The sequence below is a fragment of the Rhinatrema bivittatum genome, chromosome 4, assembly GCF_901001135.1.
Source record: "Rhinatrema bivittatum chromosome 4, aRhiBiv1.1, whole genome shotgun sequence".
Lineage (NCBI taxonomy): Eukaryota > Metazoa > Chordata > Amphibia > Gymnophiona > Rhinatrematidae > Rhinatrema > Rhinatrema bivittatum.
In genome coordinates, this window is record NC_042618.1 from 464,565,560 (window position 1) to 464,587,845 (window position 22,286).

A 22,286-nucleotide genomic window follows, 5' to 3' on the forward strand; every position below is an offset into this window, starting at 1 on the left:
TACACTTGGTGTCAGTTCAGAGATTATTTTTGCTTAAGCGAGAAGCACAAGTAAAAACCCACAGCCTCCAAGAAGAAGAAAAAAAAATGCTGGCAGAATTTTTCCTGGTGCCTTCTGATGTCAATTTCTACTAAAGCATTCAAGGGGGCTTTCCCCACCTGAGCAGACAGGGGTCAAGTAGTAAGTTAGGGCAGGACAGGCCAGCAGTTGTTTTTGTTTTCACGGCCTCGTGTGAGTTATCCGTTTGGGAGCTGGCCCCAAAGGGAGATAAAATGAAGTAGGTAGTACAAGACCCAGCCACAAGACAGCAACAGCTGCAAAATGCTATACAAACACAAATAAATAGCAGTGGCTACAAGACCAATTAACGCAACAAGGTGCAGTCTTAACTCAGTTAGCTGAGGCCCTGCAATCAGCTGTATCCAGAATACCTCAGTCACCTTCACCTTCGCATATCCTGTTTAAGATGAAGGGAGGAAAGGACATGGAGGTCTTTCTAAAGAATTTTAAACTCACCGCCCACCTCTCGGCCTAGCCCGAGACTAGCTGGACAACTTTCTTGGCTAATTTTCTCACCAGCAAAAGTCCAGCTGCATTCCAGACTACTAATCCAGATGGGAGGGTTTCTTATGAGGATGTCAAGGCCACCGTATTACAGAGAGCAGGGTACTCCCCAGAATACTATTGACAGCAGTTCTGATAGGTGACCCTACAGCCTGGGGAGAGCCCAGAAACCTCTTTCATCATTTGAAAGATGCCAAGTGGAAATGGCTCCAGCTGGAGGCAAGGTCGGGACTGGAAGAGGATCATCAAATATTCCTGGAGCAGTTCTTAGACAGTTTGGACCGACACACCGGGCTCACCCTGAAGAGAACCCTGGAAGTAGCAGAAGCCTTCCACAAGGCACAGACAATGCTAGCAGGCATAAGGGGCTTGGAGATACAACCCATAACAGTGCCCTGGCATGGTACAGAAGATAGAGGACCTCAGCAATGAACCTCTGAGATAGGGGGCTCAATCTCCATAACTGGGTTCCAGAAACTAGTCTCGTCCACATATTTTAACTGTGGGCAGAAAGGACACTTAGTAAGGGGCTGTCATTATGGCCGAAGAGTACCTATGGATGTTAGCCTGGTGACCCAGCCAATGCACAAGGAAGAAGTACACATACTTAAAAATAATGATGTGAAACAGCGACTACCCACAACCCAGAAAGAAAAAGGTAATTTGGAGAGGCGGGAACAACCCAGAAATGGGGCATTGCAGACCTGCTCTTTTGTGCCCTTTGTGTGGAGAATGGGCATGAAGAAGACCGCTGTCCATATAGGCAGTCAGAAACCGAAGAGTTTTTAAATGAACCAGGTAGGGCAGAAACCTGACCGGTCCTACGGGAGTGTGTTTTCTGTAAAACAGAAGGTCATTCAAAGGAAGAATGTCCTTGCTTAAGGACCTAGAGTTCAAACACAAGTTAGCGGAACAATGTGAGGAGCAGCAAATAACGGGGGACAAAGCCCCAGAATGTTAATGATATTTGGGAAAACGCTTGGGATCACAAGTTGTCAAAACTCCAAAGTTGCAATTTTATGGCTGTCCCAGGTGCACAACTTGAGGACTTTATAATCCAGGTGGAACTGGAGGCAGCCTCTACGCAGGCCTGGGAAAATTCCTGCTGCAGCAAAACGCTTGTTCGCCATGACTTACTATTTTAAGGACATATTAACAATAAGAAAATAGAGAAACTAACACGTATACATGGGGGGCAAACAAAAGTGTTTAACTTCCCATGTCCCCTTGATGACTGCCACGGGACAAGCCGTGTTAGAAGCGGCTGTCCTCTCAGAGCTTCCGTAATCCGTAGTCCCGGGTTCGAGATTATCCCCATTTTGCAACCTTATGGAGACAACTCATGGGTGTTGGGGACAACAAAGCCGGAGGAGGGAGGCACTTGAGACAGAGCCAGGATGTGCCCCGGGCACGTCTGGACGCTCGACCGGACATGGCCGAGCTGAAGAGGAGGGTATGTGAAAGAGTGTACTGATAACTCCGTCATTCTACCTTAAGGGGCCTGTTTCAGGCTTTTAACCCAGGTCTCCTTAAGGCAGAAGACCACAAGGGATTCGGGGTGAAGGGAGGTTCCCTTCACCCTGCCATAAGAGTTCAGGCCTAGAGAGCTGGGAGAAGCCTCAAGGAGCTGGTAGGACCTCATGAAACACTCAGACAGTGGCGCTTACCTGTTAGTTGTGCCTAATGCATGGTGAGCTACTCTTTTGATTCTTGTATTTTTGAAATACTGTAAATAAATACCTGCACCATAACTAAGCTGGTCCAGTCTTACTGTATTCCTGAACTATTCCTGTGGCCACAGCAGGCCTGAATACACTACAATACTATTCTACATCTGTAATTTGTTATATCTTGAGCATCTATAGATGGTTGAAATAAATGAAGTAAAATAGCCTCCTTTACCTCGTCTCTTTTATTTAAAATACCGGAAGGATTGCTGTATAAAGCAACCAGAAAAGAGAAATTGAAAATTCTATTTTCTTTGGTTTTACACTGTTTCAAGACCCTCCCTGTATACTCTGAAAATCATCAGTGTTAATCAGAACCAGATTTATGTAACATAATGTTGTTGAGAAGTGCTTACAATGGTTACACCACTGCAACTAACCGGTCAAAGGGAAAACACCATCTAAACGCAGACCTGGAAAAAATAAATACCACTGAAAGATCAAAACTGGAGAGAGTGATGGCTCTGCAAAGGTCATCGGCGAGACCTCATAGAGAGTATCGTGTACAGTTTTGGAGTTTGCAGCTCCGCCGGGATACAGAGAGACGAAGCAATCCAGAGGATGGCCTCTAAAATAGTTCAGTCTGCACCATAAGCCCTGTGAGTCCAGACTTAACAAATCTAAACGGGTGTTGTAGGGAAGAGGAAGGGAGGGGATGTGTTAACAACATTCAAATGCCCCAAAGCTATAGAGAACGTTCAAGAGGGGAGCAGTTTTCATGAAAGGAAGTTCTCGAACCAGGATTTCTCGTGATATGAAACCGAAGGGAGTAGTCGCCGGTTATCACAGAAAGGTTGCACAGAGCAGCCTCCCAAAGGAAGTGCTAGGCTGCACCCGGGATTCCCCGTAGGTGGGAAAGCGAGGGTAAAGCTGGACACTGAGCCAGATCAGCAGCATTTCAGCGTGGAGAGAAAACAAACAAATTAGCTGGCTCTTGCAATGTTCATCTGCTACCAGTGTCTATGTTTCTGTTTAATCAGACAGTGGCTGCAGACGAGATCCACTGATCAGAAAGTTGTCTACCTGGCTGAAGACATGGAGGCGGGGATAGGAAGAGGAAAACTAAAGAAAGTTTATTTAAAAAAAAAAAAGAAATCTCTTCCATGCCTCATTTCTTAAAGTTAGCGTTTGAGAAGTTCACAAGGCTACTTGGGAGCAGTATGCACATCAAGCCAAAGAGTCTCACTTAATTAAAAAAAAGAAAGTCCAGATAATCTGGAAGTGCTTCTTTAAGCCAGTCTTTCCAATTAGACATTGCACTCTGAAGGGCCAATGCTAAAGAAATATCTCTTGGGAAGAAGGAATGCTCCCATCAGCCAGAGGCAAGATCCAGAGGGCAAAATATGATAACGGAAACTCGCTAATGTACTAGTAAAAAAGACAATGGGAAAGGTTTGTAAAATGTTGATTTCGTTTTGTTCTCTAATGGTGATAGCTCCCCTGTCAGTGGGCTCTGTTGCTAGGGATTTACTCTTGCCTTGCCTTTTGTTTTGGATTTTCTGCATGGGCAAATTATCAGGTGACAGAGCCTGCGCCACCCAGGAGGGCTATCATTTAATTAGGTTCATGCACAGGGCTGGCGTGTGGGCGCCAGATTCACAAACTGGGACTCCAGCTACTGTTTGATTTCTGAGGGCAGATTCTTCCCCACCCCCCGTCCTCTGCCTAAGGGTGCCGTACTCTTAAATCCGGCCCGGCTCATGTAACATATTGTAATTGAAAGCTTCCTGCCCAGTTCAATACTGGAGAAAATGAGTTGGAAAAACGATGGAAAGTGAAAACATGCTTTAGGGACAATAACAAATTGTGCTTTGAAATTGCCACTGCTTTAAAGATTGACATCTCAGCCAGTGAATTAGGGAACGAGACAGATGGTCTCCTCTCAAGGGCTTTTCCAAGAAGGTTCTCTAACAGACATTAACAAACTGTCTGTTACTGCCAGCGCACTAAGGCAAAACATCGCCAGGCCGGGATTTAGGGAAGGCCTAGTAGGCCCGGCATAGGGCAGCAGTTATTGCTTGGCTACTACCTTCTGGTCCTTTCCCTTCTGCGGTTGCCCTGCTTCTCTCCTCCCCTCCCTTGCAGACCTCCGTTCCTTCCCCCACTCCAGAACTCTGATCCGTACTCCCCAGCCCCTCCCCTGCAGACCACAGGGCAGTGGCTTCATCAGAAAGCAGGGAGCATGGGGGCAAGTCAGGCTGTGACACTGCTTTCACAGGCACCACAAGAGCCCCTCACCTTCCTGGCTGCCATGCAGGAAGTGGTGCACAGGGCTCTGGGTTGGCTTAGCCTGCGTGCCCACTGCCTTAGAACATAAGAACATAAGAAATTGCCATGCTGGGTCAGACCAGGGGTCCATCAAGCGCAGCATCCTGTTTCCAACAGAGGCCGAACCAGGCCACAAGAACCTGGCAAGTACCCAAACACCAAGAAGATTCCATGTTACTGATGCCAGTAATAGCAGAGGCCATTCCCTAAATCAACTTGATTAATAGCAGTTAATGGACTTCTTCAAGAACTTATCCAAACCTTTTTTAAACCCAGCTACACTAACTGCACCAACCACATCCTCTGGTAACAAATTCCAGAGCTTAATTGTGCATTGAGTGAAAAAGAATTTTCTCCGATTAGTCTTAAATGTGCCACATGCTAACTTAATGGAGTACCCCCTAGTCTTTCTATTATCGAATGTGTAAATAACTGAGTCACATCTACTCATTCAAGACCTCTCATGATTTTAAAGACCTCTATCATATCCCCCCTCAGCTGTCTATTCTCCAAGCTGAACAGCTCTAACTTCTTTAGCCTTTCCTCATAGGGGAGCTGTTCCATCCCATTTATCATTTTGGTCGCCCTTCTCTGTACCTTCTCCAGTGCAACTATATCTTTTTTGAGATGCGGTGACCAGAACTATACACAGTACTCAAGGTGCGGTCTCACCATGGAGCAATACAGAGGCATTATGACATTTTCTGTTTTATTAACCATTCCCTTCCTAATAAATCCTAACATTTTGTTTGCTTTTTTGACTGCTGCGGCACACTGAACCGATGATTTCAATGTATTATCCTCCATGATGCCAAGATCTTTTTCCTGGGTGGTAGCTCCTAATATGGAACCTATTTTTCCCATTATGCAACACCTTGCACTTGTCCACATTAAATTTCATCTGCCATTTGGATGCCCAATCTTCCAGTCTCGCAAGGTCCTCCTGCAATGTATCACAATCCGCTTGTGATTTAACTACTCTGAATAATTTTGTATCATCTGCAAATTTGTTAACCTCACTCATCATTTTTCTTTCTAGATCATTTATAAATATATTGAAAAGCACCAGTCCAAGTACAGATCCATGAGTCACTCCATTGTTTACCCTTTTCCACTGAGAAAATTGACCATTTAATCCTACTCTGTTTCCTATCTTTTAACCAGTTTGTAATCCATGAAAGGATATCACCTCCTATCCCATGACTTTTTAGTTTTCTTAGAAGCCTCTCATGAGGGACTTCGTCAAACGCCTTCTAAAAATCCAAGTACGCTACATCTACCGGTTCACCTTTATCCACATGTTTATTAGCCCCTTCAAAAAAATGAAGCAGATTTGTGAGGCAAGACTTCCCTTGGGTAAATCCAAGCTGTCTTTGTTCCATTAAACCATGTCTTTCTATATGCTCTGTGATTCTGATCTTTAGAATAGTTTTCACTATTTTTCCCAGCACTGAAGTCAGGCTCACTGGTCTACAGTTTCCCGGATCGCCCCTGGAGCCCTTTTTAAATATTGGGGTTACATTGGCCACCCTCCAGTCTTCAGGTACAATGGATGATTTTAATGATAGGTTACAAATTTTAACTAATAGATCAGGTATTTCAAGTGATGACAAGTGTTGCTGAAGCCCTGAGGTCCACCTGGGGCATGGGCTGTGGCACTGGAAGGAAACAGAGCTCATATCCGAGTAGAGGGAGGGGCAGAAAGGAGAAAATCAGATTGGCATTCTGTGGGGAGAATCAGATCTGATGTTGGGGGAAAGTCTAGAAGTAGCAAAATCTGAAACTTAATTTAATAAAAATGTATATAACACGTTTCCACAGAAAACTGGTACAAAGTAGTATATAGCACAATTACACAATAAAAACAATTTAACAATTAAAAAAACAAACAAACAAACATCAAACAATCATAAAATTTAGGGACTGATGTACTAGCCTGCGGGATTTCCCTTAGATTAGCAGCAGTTCATGCACAAGTTTGCGACCCATGCCAGTGTGAAATGTATGCTTTTATAAATGCATAACTAATGTGCTTTATGTTTGTATATATCTATTTGTTTGTTGCCTGGGGACGATATATTTAAAAAATGAATAAATCAATAAATAATTTCCTGGGGAGTAGTACTAAAAAGCTAACTACATCTCGTGGGCTGTTTTGGATGATTTTGCATCACAATTACTTACTAATTCAAGCTTTTACTACATTTTCACATGTAACAGACTATACATGAAGGATTGCTATTTGCAAAGGGCAAGTTATGTGAATGTTTTCATGCATGGGGGCAATGAGCAATAAAACATGCAAAGTGTTGCATTTTTGACATTTTTGTGCTTTTTGCATCATTTTGTGTGTTACTTTTTCACAAACCTGCTTTGCAAAATAAATTCACACATTAGCATATAGTCCTCTTTATATGATAAAAATTGACTTTGTAATCAAACGTAACAGAAATTCTTGCCTTTCTGCAAAAAAAGAACGTAGTTGGAATTTCCAAGAATCACTTTGACTTTTTATGTTTAAACGGTTTTTATTATGCAGTGAAAACTATACAGATCCTACGGAGCGATAACTCTGCAACTCCACAGGTATTTACAACACAGATACCAGACTGCTTTTGCATTTTACCCCAGAATCATAGTACCCTCAGTTGAACCCCCCCTTCCATTTCCATCCCCTTCCCCCCTCTTTCTCCAAGTTTGCTCACCCAAGGCGGAAAGAATCTGCAATGATATACTTTGACTTTTCAGATCTCAGCCTAAGTTGCAGCAGTTCAGCTAGAAGAACCAAGTTTTGACTATTTTTCTAAAGATCAAATAGTCCTGCTACCATCTGGCTTAACCTGGTAACTTATTCCAAAAGATTGGGGCTGCTAGTGAGAGAGCCCTGTCTCTACTCCTTTTCCTGCTCAACACTGAACATCAGCTTGGTAGCCAATTTAAAATAATGAGTGGAATGGAACAAGTAAACGTTAATTAGTTGTTTATTCTTTCAAAAAGAGGGGACACACACACAATTCAGTTACTAGGTAATACATTTAAAACTAATAAGAGAAGCTCTGGAATTCATTGCCAGAGAATGTGCTGAAAGCTGTTAGTATAGTTGTGTTTAAAAAAGGTTTGGACATGTTCCTGGAGGAGAAGTCCATTAACCATTATTAAGGTAGAGTTACTGAAATCCACTGCTTATTCTTGGGATAAGCAGCTTGGAATCTAGCCCTTGTGATCCTGCCAAGCTTTGTTGCCTGGATTGGCCACTGTTGGAAGCAGAATACTGGGCTTGATGGACCTTTAGTCTGACCCAGTATGGCAAGTCTTAGTTGTTATGTTCTTATTATCTCTTCTTCAGCTAGAAACCAACTGGCGTGGCAGGATTGTGATTGTGGTAGGACACCATATGCTTTGAATAATTTGCCTATGCTTGCTGTAGATAAATTGTGCTAATGCACAAAGTCTGAATTAATGTCAGATACCTGATAGAAAGCTGCTAGCTACTGAATATCTTGGAACAATGAGGAGAGAAGTAGGAACTTGACTTTTTGGTATCAACTACCAATCAATCCCTGAGAGATTGACGGTTAAAATACAGTCCTTATGGACCTTGCCAGAACCACCTGACTTCTCAAGTCCACTCCAGGACATTGAAAACATCCACTGCACATCCAGTCACTTCCTAGTTCAGAATGCATCAGTCCTGTCTTAGAAAAGGGCTTACCTCATGCTTCATTACGGAGGAATAGTCTGGAGTGAGCAAAGCACAGAGTGCTGTTTAATAACAAAAGCACAACAGGGTCATGAAGAAATTCAGAATGTAAAATAAGATTACAATTCAGCGCTCTAATAACCAATAATAACTGTGAACACCATAAATTCCTGGCTGCTACTATTACATGTTCTGTCTTCAGCTCCCGATGTCCTAGCTTCAGAACCTATACAGAAAAAGTTAAACCTCTTCCTTTTTTAGCTTCCAAAGTCAGAGAGAACTCAGATCTTAATAATTAAACCATCTTGTATTACACAATTTCCATATTCTTCATCATGGATTACAGTGAAAACATACATAATAAAAGAGAGATAAGATACATAAAATATCATAAAACAGTGAAATACAACTTATCATTATACCAAAACATTTATTGCATGATAAACAGTTTGACACTTACTGCGAATGGCATGGTATTGAAGATTAACTGCACAGACGACAGAACTGATACAGCTGTGATGAGAAACTCTGAGAGCTCAGTCTAAGGCAGACGACTGCAGCCATAGAGGAAGTTGTGACTGCCAGCAGATAGCAGGAACCAGCAGCAGGAGGGAAAAAAAGCAAGGTGAAAAGGCAATGCTTCTAGGAACCTGCAGAGGATCCAGGAGAGCTGTGAGCTTGTCCAGAGCCAGTTCCAAACTGAACTTTCAGCAGGAAGTCGGGACTCCCAGGCATTCCAAGGGGTAAAAGACCAATAGGAAGAAGCAGGAGAACAGAAACATAGAAATGACAGCAGAAGAAGACCAAGTGGCCCTTCCAGTCTGCCCAGCAAGCTTTCACACTTATTTTTCTCATACTTATCTGTTACTCTGACCGCTGAGGTCAGGGCCCTTATTGGTAACTTTTTGGTTCCAATTCCCTTCCACTCCCGCCATTGATGCAGAGAGCAGTGCTGGAGCTGCATCAAAGTGAAATATCAAGCCTAATTGGTTAGGGATAGTAACCGCCGTAACAAGCAATCTAACCCATGCTTATTTGTTTACCCAGCCTGTGCAATTCAGTCCTTGTTGGTTGTTGTCTGAATTATCATACTCATTAACATACTAAGCACATTTGTACTAGTTTAGCATATATAGGCGAGTTAACTTTTATATGCCTACATACAAATTTAACAGTGCATATTTTTGTTGGAGTTGGGGGCCTTATCACATTTTAATTAATTAGACATATAGACATAGGAGGAGCAAACAGGAACAGATCCAATCAGAAACTCAGCAACATTTAAATAATAACCAATAAAGAGGGTTAGTTCTACAACAAGAAGAGAACCTAAGCTAAGCAATACATAAACTGATGTTGGCGGCAGTGCAATAAAGAAACATATATACACTACATATACATTTAAATATGCTGCGGAGATCGAACACTATTTCTAATTATAATTAAGACAATAAGTGGAAAAAAAATCTCATAAAAATTGGGCAATTAATGTGTGTGTGCAGTGTAAAGAAATGATGGTTAGCTGGTTATCCCTGTGGCTGCCTAAGGCATGTGACTTCCTTTACCACTCCCCACATCTTCCTCACAGGATTATCATCTATCGTAAGGCATGAAGATCTTCTGAGGGAAGATGTATTAGAGTGGCAGTGCCAGTTCCATACAGAAGGTCCTCGGGGAGGTTTGATAGCTGAGGCGTGTCTTCCGCTCCCTGGATGGGCTGGAACTGGGGATGATGCGGAAAGCAGCGTTCACAGACTCTGGGGAAAGGATGGAGTCATGGTCATTGCTTAAGGGTGACGCTTAGTGACCGGATTCGGGACTCATGATTGCAAGGTTTTGGAAGGAGCCTTGGCGCATAATCCCTGGCCCAAGTCTGTCTCTGCAAAGACCAGAACTAAGCCATGAATTACTTTGCAAGCATGATTTCATGAGTTCAAATGGCAAATAGCATGTGTAATCATGTTTGCGATATTTTGTGTGCAATGTTTGCCATATTAATATGTAAAATTTTACGTTTGCGAAAGCGATGAGCTGAAAAATCGTGCAATCAGCTCATAACAATTCTGCATGAGGAAAATTTCACAAAAGCCTCAACGGATAGTATCAGGCTTTGACAAATGCAAAACTTCAGTCTTATGACCTCGCCTAAATCCATATTGATGCCAGAAAAAGGTTTGTTTTTGTTCTCCTGGACACACCTGCAGGGTTCAGTACATTAGACCATTTAATCCTGCTTTCCTGGTTGGTATGCAAGTGGTTCTAATCGTTTCATGCAGATAGGTTCACAGCAGGTTATAATAGATCATCTAATGTCAGCAGCCAGGTACCCTGCTAAGAAATGGTGCTCCGCAGAGATCAGCATTATCAGCCATCCTGTTCAATATTTACTCACGTCCCAACTGTAAGCTACTATCAGGCCTTGGCACTGAATGTTGTCTTTACATTGATGATCTACAGTTTTTCATCCCTGTGACATTGTCATGACTCAGGGTGAGTGCACCATTTTTAAAGGGGGGGAGGGGGCAGATGGGGCAGAAGCAACTGGGGATTCTCCTGCCCCTTTCTGCAATGAAAGGATAAGTGTAGGCTGGGGGCGGGGGGAGTCTGGCCCCAGCTTTCTTCTGAGGGTATGGCGGTGGGGCAGAGGTGCCTGGGGAGGCCCTGGTTAAGCCAAGATGTGGAGGGGGGGGGGGGGGGGGGGGGGGGGGGAACCAGAGAGGACCTGTTTTCCTTCGACTTCTTGTTTTGGGTTTTTAAAAATAAATGTAATGTTTATTTTGGATTAGCAAATGAACCGAACCGAAACCCAAATAACTCCTTCTCCCTGAAATGAAAAATTGAACCAAAATGAAAAATGTCCTCTTTGCACATCCCTAAGCTAGACTGACTTATACCTTTAGGGCCACTTCGGCGATTTTTGATGATAAACAGATCACAGAAATACAGAATACGAGGGCGGATAGGAAGCTAAATGCCCATTTACTCTGCCCATTTTCCTTCCTGGTGCAATGCCACAGATCCCCTCCAGCTGATCGCTGGCTTTCCCTCCACTTCTTCACAGTCAGGGATCTGCTGGGCTTATTCCAGGCTTTCTTTAATTCCCATACAGTTTATGTCTCCATCAGCCTTGGTGAAAGGATGTTCCAAGCATCCATCACCCCTTCCGAGTGTGCGCACTTGGAGCCTCGATCCGCAACCTTGCATTCTAGAGCTTCCATTCCGCTGAAAAATGCTTTGCTTGTTGTGCGTTATTTTTACCTCCGAGGTACTGAAATGTCTCTAGCCCCTTGTCTCCTTTCTACTGCATTCTTTTTTTTTTTTTTTTTAAATTTTGGGCCCAGCGGATTCTTTGTGCACTTTAATCGGGACTGATCTCTCTTGGGCTATGGTGTTATGACTCTTCATTCTCTACCTCGCAGGATTTATTCCCTATTTTATAGCCCCCTATCTAAGCCAGCCATGGCAGTGGCAATCCTTGCCCAGTGACCTCTTCTGACACCTGATGCGTGGGCACCCAATGACCGGTCACTAGAAATCACAACTGAAGGATAACAGCCTGTTATGAATCATTTCTAGAGTGCTACTAGGCATAAATGGTGCTGTGTATATACATACGAGACAGTCGAGACACACAAAGAAAGCAAATAAGACATTAAGAAAGGTATTTATTATAGAAAACATTTAAATCAGCCTCAGAAAGGTGGATTTTTAGATGGGATCCAATCTGAGGTAAAATTATTATTATACCTAAAATAAATATGAGAATGGCCATCAGACATTTTGGCATATCAAGGTGCGCACTGCAGTGTCTTATCAGGATGGACATTTGTCCATCACACCTAGCTCCTAAGCATGACGTTATCTCGCCGTATCTCCACAAAACCTCCTTCTTTCATTCTTTAATTATTTCTCGAATAAGGCAAATTTGCTGCAAAATTCTGCTGCACTGGGCAATAACCTTAGTGCTCGTTTTTGTGTGCAGTTCATTTGGGAGTTAGAGCTTGGTCCCAGGCATGCCCGGAGAGCCTGTCCGTACATGTCCCTTCAGCCTCCTGGAATAGCGTGGGGGCGTATGCTCATTGGCCTTCTCTCAACTCTCGGTGGAGCTGTGCCTGGCAAGAGAAGCTCTCAGGATGGTGTTGACCGCTTCTGCCTTTGACAGCCTAATTAATTATAGGACATTATATTTTCAGGTTGCTGGCTATTCTTGCGTCTGCTATTCCAAGCATGCCTCCCAACAGAATTTTAAAAGGTTGCTAAATCATTTGCCTGTCTATCACTGGTGGATGGTGATAAATGAAGTCAGCGAGGAAGTGGGAGAGAGCCACAAAGGAAAAGGCAAGTTGTCTTTGTATGAAAACCTCCAACAGGAAAGCAAACAAAGCTGGGCGGAGAAACGAAAGGGAAAATGACAGAAAAGAAAAACACTTTATTTGAGTGATGGGCCGTGTATCGGCAGAGTAAAAAATAGTGCCATGAAGGTTTTGGATGGTCTTGCTTACCATATGGCTGTGGAATTCAATCTTTGTGTTTTTCTGACAATGTCTCAAGTCACAGTATCCAAAGCGCTGGCACATCGGGATTGAGATTTATTTAACAGTGGCTGCTCCGTTCGCAAAGGGAAAAATGACCAATTAAGATGCATCCTGCAGAGGTGGAGAAAAAGGAAAAAAAAAAAGAAGATAAGATGCAGTTGTCGCTAAGTTAAGTTGATTAGACCTGGTGCCTGTTGATAGCGATGTGCATTCATCTGAAATGGGAAAATTTATCAACATTTCTTGGTTTTCTTTTTCAAGTCATTTAAAAAAAAAAAAAAAGATAAATGAATAAAATTTTGTTCAGTTTTGTTTAAAAAAGATTTTTTTTTTACCTTCACTGCCACTGCCAAATTTAAAAAAACCAAAAACCCAACCCCTACCAGTTCTGCCCCTTTGATCCCCTCCCCCCTTAAAACCTCTTCACTTTATATTTCCTTTTCTCATCAGACAGGAGCAAGGCCCGGTCACTCCTGCCCTGTGTGACACGGTGCCAGTCTGGCGCCGCTTTGCACCGCGCACAGGGGGCACAGGAGTGACCAGAGATCGCTCCTCTACCGTGAAGGAAAGGGAAAATTAAGCTAAGGGGGATCAGGGGGCGGGAAGGATCGGAAGCGAGATCCAGTGGGGGAGGGGGGATTCCCCCTCTGATGCTACCCAGCATTTTTTTTTTTTGCTTTGCTTTTTTTTTATTTTATTCTTTGTTTTTAAATTTTGATTTGTTTCTTTTTTTTTTTTTTTTTTTAAATAAATGAAAAGAAACAAAACGAAGAAATGGAAATAAAATGAAAGCAACCCCCCCTCCCAAACAAAACAAATGTCTGCGCGCACCCCTGCTTGTTAAGGAGCAATTGTTATCCTTCAGATACCATAAATAAAACTTAAACCGAAACTGATGCCCACTGTATTTATGAGGGAGTCTCTCAAGGTTAGGGCATTTAGTGATTCTGATTAATTCTGATAGCAAATCTCAAAGGTGGAAGCATAATTCAGATACATTTAGACTTAATGCAATAAACCTTTTGCAAATATTGATAATGAGCAGCTTAGGAATTTTGCAGCATCGAGTCTGAGATGAAGTCGCTCTGGTTGAGATAAGTTAAAGAGCCTGGCAAGCATGCAGCTTCTGTTTAAAACAATTCAAGGAGTTTGATGGGAAGATCAACTCTTGCCGCGCTCGGGGGCGCATGATGTTAGGTCTCTGATGAATCTCGTTCGTGCGTTCGTTCTCCGACTAGAATGCTGAATGGGGATGTCCGAGCCTCCTGAGAGTACTGTCAGGAGTGAAGCTTCATTCCACCCCGAGGACTCTGAGCTATCATCCCATGGCGCACGAAGCGAGGCAAGAAAGACTAGCGAAGGCCCAGAAACCGTGCTAGTGTCATCTCAGGCATGAGGACTGCCTGCCTAGTGCGAAGGAAGCGGACCTCACGTGTCACCTAGATAAGAGTTTTATAAACGTCCCGAGGAGGAGCCCACTCTTGTGGTACCTGTGGGTGCCAACGACGTTGGAAAGTGCAGGAGGGAGGCTCCGGAAGGAGGATTAAAATCGAGAACCCTCTCAGCAGCGCCTCCCGTTCCATGCAGGAGGCCCCGAGGCAGACTGAGCAGGGAGGAGGGTTTTAGGTTTGCTAGGAACGGGGGGGGGGGGCAAGGTTTGGGGAAGAGGGAAGCCTCTTCTGCTAGTCCTAGTGTCACGGTCACCACACAGAACATGATGGCAGATAAAGAGCTTACTGAGTTTCGGCGAGAAGCTGGGAACTCTGATCATATCCATTGCAGCTGTATTCTAGCTTCGTTTGCTTCAAACAATGAATGCAAAGGCAGAGAACCCTGCAAAAGTCACTTGAACCTTACAAGGCAAATGTGGCACTTTGTTCCGATATCATCAAACCTTCCTACCTGCTTAAAACATTTTAAGCTCTGATTTGGCCCAGTGCGCTCACATTAACTGTTCAGGAAAGATTCCCACTGCGCAGAAGACTACGAGTTTGCTTTCTTTACCTGAAAGAGTTTTGTTGTATAGGGTAGGGACTTCATGAAACTTCCCAGAAACTTCTGCAGTTTCAGTTCATCAACGAAATTGTCCAGTTTTGAGGCCTTTTTTTTTTTTTTTTAACGATATGTTTTTACTTATAACTCCCTCCTGTAGAGACTGTGGGAAGAATTTCATTGCTGTGTCAGCAGCGGCCTTGGAGATTTAAAGTGAAATATTGCTTTCATTTTAAAGCTCCTCTGGTGAGCTTCTGTCAGGAACACAACGCTCTGCAGTTGGGAAGCACCGCTTTTAATTAGGTCTTTCTCTGAGTTATTGTAGGATATGTGGGTTATCTGAATGAGGGCCTGATTTACTAAGGCTTTTCTCCCGTTCTGTAACTATGGGGAAAACGCTTAGTAAAGGAGGCCCGAATTTTGTCTCCATGTAAAGGTGGGTAAGGGTCATTTTAAAACTTTAGTAAGTGAGAGAAGTGAGAGAGAGAGAGCGAGAGAGAGAGAATATGTGTGTGTGTGTGTGTGTGAGAGAGAGAGGGAATGTGTGTGTGTGTGTGTGTATGTGTGTGTGTGTGTGTGTGAGAGAGAGAGAGAGAGAGAATGTGTGTGTGTGTGTGTGAGAGAGAGAATGTGTGTGTGTGTGTGTGTGAGAGAGAGAATATGTGTGTGTGTGTGTTTGTGTGTGTGTGTGTGTGAGAGAGAGAGAGAATGCAAATCACGCCCAATTCTGTTATTTAAATTTTGGCAAATGGGAAGAGTGTGTATTAACACAAAAGAGCTGTAGAGAAATATTGTAGCAGTGGTGACTTTCCTCTGATGCAATCTTCCATTCACACTACAAAACCAAAACAGGAACTTAGGTTCTACTGTAGTTGTCTTTTGAAATCTTATTTTAAATTGTTTGTTTTTCCCACTTCTGTCTCTCTTTCTCTCTACATAAATAATAATCTCCAGGGGCAAGTGAATACCTGGCAAAGTTTATCATCACCATCTCAGAAAATATCCATTTGGCTAATTCCTAGTTATTCATCTAATCAAAGCCTGCAGGTCTGTAGTTTCAAATACCCCTTGATTCCTGCTTTACTAAGGCTGTTTTCCCATCCTCTGTCTATAGGGGGGCGAGAGAGCTTAGTAAATCTTAGGCCCTTAAAGTGTTAAGCTTGTTTGCTAAGGCTTTTACTTTCTTCAAAAGCCCTGGACTGATTTCGGACTTTGTGCTGTTAACCGTTCTTCAGCCAACGCCGCCTCCCTCTGCGATCGGTGGAGCTATGATCCTGTCCTCCTGCGGCGCCCCTCCATCTTGCTCTCATTTGCAGCCGGCTCAGCCACCCTCTTCTCATTCTAGTGCAACAGGTGACTCCGGTTTCTTAACGCTCTGCTGTTTTAAATTCCACTGCTCGCTCTTTCCATACTCTGAATTCTAAATCTCCAGATTTTAAGGGATTGCCATAACCTAGGTTTCCTCGCCTTGGCTGAGTGCTTTTTGTGGATACCTGGACAAATGTCGGAAATGCCAAAACCTGATAAATCTTTTTTTTGGCCTGGCAGCTTCCTTCTCCTAGGGGGCTTCCAAATCAATTGCACCTGGCTCCCATTAGGCTTCAGCGCCACAAGTCTTTGTTTAGAATGACCCAGGATTTTCCCCCTCTCCCTGTTTTTATCGCCCTCTTCCGGTCCAGACCTTGACCAGAGGCCAAAGCCTGTGGCTCCCTCTGGAGCTCCGTTCTTGCTCACTATGAGTGCAGCCAGTAGGTGTCAGCATTGTGCAACAGCAGAGGCTCCCTCCCCCAGTGGCTTTGAACTCTTGCCTCCACTGTGCTCTCAGCCCTGGCCACCCACAACGGAGCAGAAACCAGGCCCAAAAATTGTACCTAGGCCTTTCGCATTGTAAATCCTGTTTTTTTTGTTGTTTTTCACTCTTATTGTATCTGCATTCCCTCCACAAGAATGATTGCCTCGGCATATCAAGTTCCTTTGCTGGTGGAGTGCTGTCTGGAAGGGAGGATCACCACGTTGATGCCACTTTAATACCAGCAGGAGTCGCCCTTGCAGCAGTAACCGCGCTCTCTCTCTCTCTCTCTCTTTTTCCCCACCCTGGACATTCCCTGCCAGTCTCATGAGTTCTGTTTGCAAGTTAACTCCTTGTTCCTGACACAAATACGCCTCTTGCTGTGTTTGGTTGACAATGCCTCCCCTTTCTTGCTCAGGGTAGTGAGTTGAAGATTGCAGTTGGGAGAGGGAGACGTTGTTGGGATGGATTAAAAAAAACTTTAAAATTGTTTATTCTGCCCCATTTATGAGCTCAGGATTTTCTTTCGCATGATTGTGACTTACCCCTCTGACCATTTGAGAATCATCATTTCAATTTTTCTCCTTGGAGTAGAGCAGCTGTTATTTCGCGATATAGAAGACTTCTTTGCCATAAGCAGTCACAGGATCTTTCCTCTGGTAATTTGGTTTCAAAAGTTGTTGGTATGCTAAATTCTTTTCAATATACATGAAAAACATGCCCAGCCACCATAATGCACACAAAAACACAGTGTGATTGTCTTTTCATGCCTATTGGCTGTCCTTGATTTCATACGTATGCCATTTAATAGTATTTTCTTATCTAAAACAGTTCATTTCAATTTTTCTTTTAGTACTTGCAGTTTTATGAGCTAACCACAGCTTTTAAAGAAAGGAAAAACCATGCACTTTGTTGCCACCGTGTACTGGCAACCGTGCACATTATTTAAAATTACATGTTGCTGATGAGTAAGTCCCTGTGCGTGTTCCAGGAGGGAGGAAAAATGAGTTTTTTTGTTTCTCTTTAAGTTAGTGCTGTGCTCGCAAAAGAGAATATTAAATGAGGCATTTCTGGGGGCTTATGAAATATTCATTAGTTTTCTTTTTACAGTTAGTGTACAGCATATCAAGGGAAACTCCTTGGAAGCCCGGGAACAAAAATAATATTAACTGAACTGTATAAATAAATTCTCTGTCTTTTGCTCTGAGTTAAATAAACTGTGTGTCATATAGACTGAGGTGGACAAAAGAAAAAGCATTGTTTATAAAAGCACTACTTTATAGTAAAGTAGTTCTCAAGCATTGCCATATCGAAAGCTACCCTATCCCTCAGGCTCCGAGCTTCTCCTCCTCCCGCAGTCCAGGATTTCATCCCTTCCTGTTCCTGGGTGCTTCCTTCTTCAGCTCACCTCTTCCTGGTCCTGGCTCCTGTGCTCCTGACTTCCGATCCCAGCTTCTGGCCTTGCTAGTGCAGTTCATCTTTCCTGACTCCCTGATCTGTGTTCCTTCAGTCTTTCCTTCCCTTGCTCCCAGCAGGCAGGAAGAGGACAGAGCTTCATATCCTCCTCTTGCCAACTGGGCGGTTCTTATTCTTTGGTTGGAACTGCAAGGTGTCCCATAGATCCCACTTCCATGAAGCATTCTTCAGTGGAAAGAACGTTCTAGAAAAAGGCATGGCTTATAGGAGCAGCATAAGGCAATTGGTTTTTTACAGAAAGGGTAGTAGATATATAGAATAGCCTCCTCAAAGAGGCAGTAGAGGCCAAAACAGTAATGGAATTTAAGAAAACGTGGTATATTAAGCACAGATGATCCTTAGGTAAGGGGAGGTGAAAATATAGCCTGAAACTGGGCAAGCTTTGTAGAATTGCCTGAGGAATGAGCAGCGTAGACGAGCCTTGCACTCTTTATCTGCTGCCATGCAGAAAGCTGCGAATGGCTTTGTGGAAATAGGTCAGTAACTTGCGAAATTTGCGCATTGCTGGCTCATATAAATATAGTAAATGCTCCAAGGGGCTAAGGTTTATGTAAAATGCCAGGCGAAATCACAGACTTTTCCCCACAAAAATCACACCTGCAACTTCCTGAGTTGTAGTTAAGTTTTGTAAAAAAAAAGTTACTTTTGCAAATGTTTTCATGCAAGCCTCCGCTACCATTGAATCGCGAATGAACCAATTTGCGGGAGTTTTCAGCTCATAAATGATTCAGCATATTTTACCGACGGCTTTGCAAATGAAAAGAAGCGTGTGCAAAAATACCAAATAACTAAGCCACACCCGCAGTTTGGCATTTTTGCAGGGCTTCGTGTTTGGGAAGTCATTCACAGTTTAGTACATCAACCCTTACAAATGCTTCTATATTTCTCTCAGATTGATTTTTATTGCCCCAGAGTAGCCCAGATGGGTTTTACTTTTCCACGACAGTTGTCACTTCCTTTCAGTGCCTCAGAATCCAGGACCACATCTTCCAATCCCTGCTCAGCACTGCGGAGTCTACGATGGGGGACAGGGGATCCCAGGCCACACTCAAAGTGCTGTGTTGTGTTCCAAACAAAATTAGCTGAGTTTAGTTTAGATTTGATATATCGTCTTTCCATAAAATGAAAGGGGGTTTATCATTCAAATTAGAGTTTACTTATTAAATAAAAAGTCTCGGAAGACACAAAAATTCAGACTATCCATAGTGCGAAAACCTAACGCAGTTCAAGTTCCATAGGTAACCAAAATACAGGCTTGATCCCTTCTGCTGCCTGAGTGCAGATCATTGGCACCACTAGAATCCCAAAAGGTCTTTATCTCTTCAACTCCAGCAGGAAAAATGCAGAATCCCCTTCTTATCTTCCTCTTAATTACTCATGCACTAATGGCGGGCTTGTATAAGGCAGGCTAGATCTCTCCTTTTTTTTCACCTTTCACCAGACTTACAGGAGATCACAATCTCCTCCTATGGCTGTAAGAGCAGGGATGTGCATTAGCTTTGCAACAAATGGTTTTTCAGAATGAAAAACGAAAAACAATATCCAAAATATCCAACATCTTTTTTATTTTCTGTTCATTCCAAAATATGTAAGAAGAAGAGGGGATTCCCCAGGTCCCTGCTTCCTCAGGCCCTGGACATATTTTGTGTGCACATTCCTATGTAAGAGCCCCAGAGCAGAGACCAACCCCTTGCTCTCCTCGTTCTCTTCGACCACTCCAAAGCGCTTCCTCTCCTCAGAACTCTGCAAACTTTCTCCCTGTGACTCATGGAACCACCCTTTCTGGTCCTCCTCTGCTCACCCACCTTTGGGGATATGGACCATCCTGTCACTTCCCCAGGAACCTCCCATTACTGGAATATTCTCATTTGGAGAAACCTAACCCCATCAACATTGGTTTCAATCCAGGAGTGGTACGGCCACTCGAACGCGGCACTTCCAGGAGTGGAAAAGGCAAGTAGTAACTGCAGCTGAGGGGACTTAGAAGGCCAGTCTAGCCGGGAGGGAGGCCAGACATGGTAGAGGGTTACCGGAGGTTTTTGAAAGCAGGTTGGAAGTGCCTCTGCCTGGAATGACATAGGTGCAGAGGATCTTGCCTGGAGGCAGATGGATGGACGGATAACCTCTGAAGTCCCTCCAGTCCTATTTTTCTATGATGTATTTAAGCAGAAATAGGTCATTATATTTTATTTTCTACTGATATATTGGCTTTAAAAGAATGGGAAAGGAGCAAAACCTTACAGTGCATCAGTGATGAGAATGTAATGCCAGAAGAGGTAGAACTGAAACCAAGATACCTGAAGACCTTGGTAGAAGAAAGGCCTCTTACTGACTTCAGATTTCCTTCCCTCTCCAGGCAGCCTATTGCATTGGAACGCACCTGGCAGGATAACACAATGCTTCTTCTTTTGCAGTTTCATCGTTCATTCATTTTCTCTCTGCTGCATTTGGGAGGAAACTATTCTTGGTGAAAGACATTTACCGAAGCTGTTCGGTGCTAATATTATAAAATGTTTTCTATATATTTTAAAATCCTCTTTATTTAAAGAATGTCACATCAGAAAGATTACCATGCATTCTTGAAGCATTACTAACATTACAATGAAATCACTGACATCATTTCACTATGAACAGCCAATAGCTGCCCTACTTGTCCCCTACAAATAATTCCTTGTACAGTGTTTACACCTTATACTTAGCAGACTTGGATTTCAGTGAATATATTGGGCCTCCTGAGAGTTGTAGTCTCTAATCTTCATCTCTATTACTGTTGTAATTACTTACAAGTTTCATCACATCTATAGCTCTTACTAAGTTGATTAAGAGGGGCGGCTACACGCTACTGAGCACTGACTTAATCCTAATGAATCTTTATGCACTAAAATGATGTCCCATGGGTGGCTTTGTGCTTCAGGTCATAAGGCTATGTGCTGCAATGCAGGGAAAACGGGTTTGAATCCCCTGTCCATTGGGGGGGAGCTGCCAGGACTGGGCATGCTGTAGAGTCGATACACAGAGGTCCAGGGAAAGTGAGAAGATGTCGGACACTGCCATCGTAGTCTCCACCAGGCAAGCTGTGGCACTGGGTGTGCATTTCTGAGAAGGCCACCTTCCAGCCTTCGGGCCAATGACAACCACCTAGGAATGCTATCTGCAGAGGAAAGTTTGAAGATGGAGGGATAAAAGGCGAGAAAGCAATTGATGTCCCTAACCAAGCTCAAAATATGCTGTTAAGAAGATTAGCTAGAATAGGTGCTACAATTCACTTCAGTTGACTGATAATGTTTATTGCTTCTAACTACAATTAGATGCTATGTTCAACATCAAGGGCCTTTTTTTTGGGTAATTATAGCAAAACATTCTAGGAAAGAATTGTAAGTTTAATCAAGCAAGCAAGTCTAGTTCATGCATCTTCTCTAGTGCTACTGCAGGAGTGAGATAAAATCACAGTGCATGCATAGTGCATAATCATAAGCAAGTTGCATCTCTCTGCAGCAGAATTATTCTGCGTTTCTTCACTGCAGGCAACATGCCCGACGATGCTTATGCCCTTGCCAGTACTTAGGGAAGTCTGCTCTGATGCAGGGATCGCCATGGGGATGCTGACCCAACTTCCTTTCCTCCTGGCCTCAAGCGCATCCCCTCTGTGGCATGGACAGGAGACTCATTTCCAGGTCTCCCGGGCTCTGGTGTACAGTGTCGAAGTCTGAGGCATTGGACCAGTCCCCTCTCTGGAGCAGATTAATGAACCCAACAGACTTAAAATAGACTTGGAGGTAAAATCTGAATTAGTTTTCTAGGCTAGTGGGCCTTTAATCTAGCGAGCTTCAGTGTTTCAGCAGATTAATTCCTTGATAACAAATGGATTTGCCAATACATCCATAAAAAATACCAGTCCCCAATGATTTCATGTGACACTTTGCAGGGTATATATATATATATATATATAACTCTGTGACACATGTAGTACTCCGGCCTGCTTTATACACTCGAGTTCCAAACTGAATTGAAGCCTTAGAATGTCAGGTGAAGTTTCTAACAGTATTAACAGTTGGTGTGCTCTACTTCTCATTGCCTTACATAACTTGCAGTACTCTTGCACTCCAGAATTCAAAGACGACAAATGCATTCTTTCTTCCTTTAGGTGATTTCCCTGTTTATTTTAGCTGCCTTGTGATGAAGTAATGAAATGACCCCTTCTTTCGTTTTGTGCCACTGGATGAATCAGATTCCTA

The 22,286-nt window shown here is 43.3% G+C and overlaps 1 protein-coding gene across 5 annotated transcripts in view; it reads left to right on the plus strand.

The window, feature by feature from the left end:
- Positions 1-22,286, plus strand: part of KCNC2 (potassium voltage-gated channel subfamily C member 2) — a 181,804-nt gene that overhangs the window by 152,856 nt on the left and 6,662 nt on the right. The gene's annotated exons all lie outside the window — the stretch shown is intronic.